At 56.9% G+C, this 5,573-nt stretch overlaps 1 non-coding gene across 1 annotated transcript; it reads left to right on the top strand.

The window, feature by feature from the left end:
* Positions 1-337: 337 nt before the first annotated feature.
* On the top strand, positions 338-444 carry LOC136141309 (U6 spliceosomal RNA). Its single transcript, XR_010657732.1, has one exon. It is a non-coding gene; the product is annotated as a U6 spliceosomal RNA (small nuclear RNA).
* Positions 445-5,573: the final 5,129 nt, after the last annotated feature.

The raw sequence follows: 5,573 nt of genomic DNA, 5'->3' as shown, positions 1-5,573 counted from the left end.
CATCACCTTCGCCTTAGGAATGCAGGTCCTCAGCAAGGCCCTCCCTAATCTGCCGCACCACCCTCCCCACTGACCTCTCTGGTCTGGGAGGTTCCCATGCCCGGCCTGACTGTTCCAGCCCTCATGAAGGGCTTCAGGCCCATCGCTTTGCCGACCTGTTCTATATCTCTGGGTCTTTGCTCAGGTTGTTTGTTCCCTCCAGGGAGAATTCTCTCTCAGAACCAAAAAGCAAACTCCTACTCAACCTTCAAAACCCAGACCCTTCTCCTCTGTGAGGCCTCCCCAGACCCATCTCATGCAGTGGTTCCCAAGCCTGGTTTAAAAATTACCCGAGTCTGTGCTCGCTTCAGCAGCGCATATACTAAAATTGGAAAGATATAGAGAAGATTAGCATGGCCCCTGCACAAGGATGACACGCAAATTCGTGAAGCGTTCCATCTTCTTTTGTTATACAGCAGCAACTAACACAACAATGTAAAGCAATTATACTCCAATAAAGATGTTAAAAAGAAAGAAACCTGTGTCCCAGGCCCACAATTCTGAATTGGTAGCCTGTGGGTGCAGCCTGAGAAAGTCTATTTTCAAAGAGCACAGGTGATTCTGGGATACCTACAGCCCCCATTAGAACGGTCTCCCTCCCTAGACTGGCCTCTTCTTTTCGTCTCAGTGCCCAGAGCACCAACCCACACGCTAGACAACAGCTGAGCGGCACTGAACTAAGCCCAGAGCCTGATCAGGGATCCCATGTGCAGTGGATCCCATCTGCTTAGGATCCACTCAGGAGACCATGAGGCTGGCATATCTCTGAACCTGGGGTGGCTGCAGGTGTAGGGCTTCCTGACCAGTGGAGGAGGGGCACAGGCCCAGATGGGGACCTCAGCCCAGGTGTCCTCTGCCCTGCCCAGAAAGCCCGGGGCCAGGAGGAAGAACAGGGTCTGCAAGCTGTATGGTGGGGGCACCTCTGCCCTGGGAGTCCCTCATCGCAAGCAGCCCCCCTGCTGCAGACTGTGGAGGGAGCTAGTTCGCAGGGGCTCTGGAGAGACAAGGTGCCTTAGCCAAGAGAACACAGGTGGAGGTACAGCAAGAAGGACACGTGTCCAGGACTCAGAGCCCTGGAAAGCACTCAGCCTGGGGTCAGAGAGACCAGCTTCAGACGCGGAATGTGCGCTTGCCCTCCAGCGGCCAGACCTCAGGAAGTTACTCACCCTCTCTGTGCTTCCTGTCCTCATCTGTCAGATGCAGACGTAAGTGGAGTGATATCTGAAAATGCCGGCAGGCCCTTACCAAATGTTAGTTGCCTTCCTGGAGTTCCTGCCGCTCCTGGAGGACAGTGTTGCCCCATTCTGCAGATTGCTCAACTGAGTCCAGGCCGACAGTCCACCAAAATACCAGCCCTGACCTTTGTGACCCTCGTCATCCTTGAGATCACAAAATGATCGTCTTAGAAACGATAACAGGTGCCATCTCCCAGCACTGCCGTCTCCCAGCACTGCCGTGCACCAGAACCCCTGCTGAACATTTTACAGTGTCTGTCTAAGTTAATTCCCACAACAGATGAGGGAAAGGAGGCTGAGAGACTGAGGATGTTCCCAGGGCCACACAGTGGCTGAGCAGGGTCCCTGGGTCGTGAGCTGGGAGAGCCAGGGCGGGACCTTCGGGCTGGTTCTCACGGGATCCCAGCACGGACCAGGTGCCAGGTGGCTGAGGGCACGGGTGAGTGGGGAGAGCATCCTCCCAGACCCTCCACAGCCCGTGGCGGGAGGCTCCAAATGCCAGAGGGACACAGGGCCAGCTCCTCTCCCTGCACACTAGGCGCCAAGCCACTCAATGGGCTTCCTGCCATGGGCAGGGGTGAGGCTGGCCAGTGGCTGAAGCCTCAGACAATGGAGGCTCTGTAACTGCCCGGGGTAAGTGTCCCCTCTCCCTAGGCGTGCCCCTGGTCAATGATCCCCAAGCAGGGCAGGTTGGGGGCAGGCCCCCTCCCACACCAACCCTGGAGGAGGCCTCTGGGCAGAAGGGACCCCTGGGGGCTGTTGCTAGGAAACCAAAGCCAGCCTGGAGAAGCTGCTGCCACCAGAACAGCCCCCTGACCCTCCCCCTCCTCCTCCGCCTCCCAGCCCCCAGGCACATTAACCCCTTTGTCCCCAGAGGTCCAGTCCAGGCACAAGGCCCCAGGCTGAAGGGCCAGGTGAAAAACTGCCAATCCGAGGGTCCCAAATTCTTGGCCACATCCTGGGTGGCCCATTCGATGGGGCTCCACAGCACACACACCTGGAAGCTGGAAGAGGACAGCATGGAATTTGCACCACCCGTTCACCTTTCTGCGCCTCAGTTTCCCCATCCAAAGCCCGGGCAATTTAGTGCCAGGGCGGCTCTAGAACACTCATGCCAGCAGTGGAGCATTTTCATGGCAGAACCAAACCCAAGAGGTGGCTTTGTTCCCTCCTTTTCATGGACAGGGAAGCTGGGGTTCAGACTGGAGAAGCAACCTGCCCAAAGTCACCCAGGAAGCATGAAGTGGGACCAGGAAATGGAGGGGTCTGACTCCAGGCAATTTCACGGAGCTGGATGTGGGGGAAGGATGGACGGTCCAGGCTGCAGAAATGGCCCAGGCAAAGGACCTCCGAATGCTGGGCTGCTCCCAGGCTCAGGACTCCAACCTCATCTTGATCTGCGCCTCCCCAGGCAACCTCACCCATTTCATGGTTTTTAAGACCATCTCTACGGTGACACCACCGGCCTGACCTTCCCTGGAACTCCAGACCTCTGCCCAGAAGTATGCCTGCTCGGCACGTCCACTCACTGGTCTACAGGGCATATTGAACTTAACATCCTGATCGCCACCCTCAGTCCTCCCAGGCGTCCCATCCCACCTGACGGCAGCTCCAGCCTGCCAGGAGCTCAGGCTAAACACCTCAGGCTCATCCCTGGCTCCCCACTCTCTCTCACACCTACACGCCACCCATCAGCAAACCTCGCTGGCTCTACCCTCCAAACATGTCTAGAATCTGACCACTTCGCACCGCCTCCCCTGCTACCACCCTGATCCACACCACCATCATCCCTTCTCTGGACCATTAAAATAGCCCCTTGACTGGTGTTCTGCTTCCCGCTTTCACCCCCCTACCCCCCACCCCACACACTTTGTTCTCAACACAGCAGCCAAGTTACTCTTCTGCTCAAAGCCTCAAATGCCTTCCTACCTCATTCGGAGTGGAAACCAGGGTCCTCACCTTGGCCAACAAGGCCCTACATGATGTGGTCCCTCCACCAACTCCCTGATTTCAGAGCCTACCCCTCTCCCCACAGCTTTTCTACCCTAGTCACAATGACCACCGTGCAGCCCCTCAAACACCCTACCACAGGGCGGCCTTTGCACTTGCTGTTTCCTCTGCCTGGAACACTCTTCCCCCAGATATACACATGGGTGACTCCCTCACCTCCTTCAGGGCTCTGCTCAAAGGTCACTGTGTCAGAGAGGCCCCCTCCAACCACCCGCTTTAAAATCGCACATACATATCCCCATCACACTCTTTCCTCTGACTCTGCTCTCCCCGCCTTCATAGTATTTAACACCTCCGGGAATCTATACATTTTAGTTGTTTACATCAGTTTCCTCCTACCAGAATGTGGACATTATCGTTTATGTTCATCGCTCCATCCACAGCCCTGGAATGGTGCCCGGCACACAACAGACCTCAACACACACTTGCTGAATGAAGGAAGGGATGCTGGTCCACACCAGCTGCGCCACCACCATCAGAGGAGGGGAGAAGGCGGCCGAGGCTCTTGGGGCCGTGCCTCCTGCTGCCCGAAACCAGCCTCCGCCAGGACAGCTCCTCCCAGGAGAGCTGCACAAACAGTCAGTGCCAAGCTGCGCAAGAGGCGGTTCCCCCAAAACCAGTCTGGGAAGAGGCCCGGGGCCCGTGCCAGGGTGTGATCAGGAGAGGGGTGGGGCGGGTACGAGGAAGGACTCGCTCCCAAAAAGACCGCATTCTTGCTCTGGTGAGTCAGAAGCATGTGTTCGGGAGAGCAGACAGGATGCCGAAGCCCCGGTGGCTGCCGCCCTCGGCCGCTCTGGCAGGCAGGTGAGGGACCCTGGCATACACCCGGCTTTCCCGGGAAGGATCACGGGAGCCCCCGGCTAGCAGGCCACCGAGAGCAGAGGAAGCTTCCCTGTCAAAGCCCACAAGGGTCCAGTCTCTTCTTCTGGCCCAAGCTCTGCCTCCCTCTGAGAGGGGGCGGTCCACTTTGTCCCACAGAGAGCTCCAGGCAGGAAGAAATAACCTTTGCAAAACTTGGAGCTAAAAATAGCTCAGCCCACCCGAGCAAGGCAGGGCAAGCTGACTGGACAGCACCTGAGGTCTCCCGAAACACAAGCCCCTCAAGGAGCCCCAGGGGACCCAGAGGCCTCAGCCCCAAAGGCCAGCACTTAAGCTTCAAGCCACCCTCCTCACAATGTGCGGCCCTCCCCCAGGGAAGATGTGAGTGCCATTCCAGCAGCTCCCTGTCCACCGCACCTGCCAGGGAGAGACGGAAACGCCTGTCCTCCCACCAGCCCCCAAAGGGGCGGAGCACACACGAGTGGAGAGGATCAGCCCCATTTTACAGAGGAGGAAACTGAGGCTCAGAGAGATAGAGAGATCTGTCCACGTTCAAGAAGCTCATCAGAGGCAGGTCCATGATTAAGCTGCAGGTGGAGAGGTCTGGCCACGTCTTTTCGCTGTAGCAGGGTGCCTCTCCCTCAACAGACCAATGGATCCATCCCACTCCCTTGCAATGAATAGCACACCTCTGACAAGATGCTGCTGGGGCTCCGGGAAGGGGGCAGAGGAGACTGGGCTGGAGGTGTTGGGGGGAGGCGGGGTTTCAACCATGAAATAAATTTGCCCTGAATCCTGCTGTCCTGGGATGGAGTCAAATCCTGGACTATGGCCCCCACGGGGAACCGGTCCCAAACACCGGTCCTCTTTCATCATCAGCTTTGGCAAAAGCTTAACTGATGCTCTCGACACCAGCCCTGTACTTGGACTCTTGAGGGACTGGCACCCACAGCCTGGTCCTACAGAGAATCCCTACCTTCCCTTCTCACAGAAACCGCACTGGGTGCCATGGGCTGTGAGCCCACCTCTGCCTGCATCCTGCAGCCCAGTGGAAAATGGGGGACCCGTTGCACTCAGGGTGCCCCCATCCTGAGGCAGTCTCTGGTCCTGCAGGGTATCCCTTGGGCGCCCCTTTCTGCCACCATCATGCCCCAGGTATGATTTTTAGAAGAGTGAGTCTGCAATCAAACCTCGTTGGGTTCTGGCTCTCCATTTCCTCACCGTGACACAAAGACATTATTTCACTGTTCTGATCCCTGGTTCCCTCTTCTGTAGGAAAACTCTAAAAATCCCCACTGCAAAGAGTTGTTATAAGGATTAAATGAGAATAATTCACATAAAATACCTCGCTGAGAGCCTGGAACACAGGAGGTGCTCGATAAATGTTTGTTGAATGAATGAATGACCACCACCTCCTTCTAACTGGACAGCGGCCCTGGCCTACAAGAAGGGGTGGTGTCCCAGGTAGAG

This window comes from Phocoena phocoena, chromosome 1, assembly GCF_963924675.1.
Source record: "Phocoena phocoena chromosome 1, mPhoPho1.1, whole genome shotgun sequence".
NCBI lineage: Eukaryota > Metazoa > Chordata > Mammalia > Artiodactyla > Phocoenidae > Phocoena > Phocoena phocoena.
Note: the sequence above shows the minus strand (reverse complement) of the source record. Positions and strands in the feature narration are given on the sequence as shown.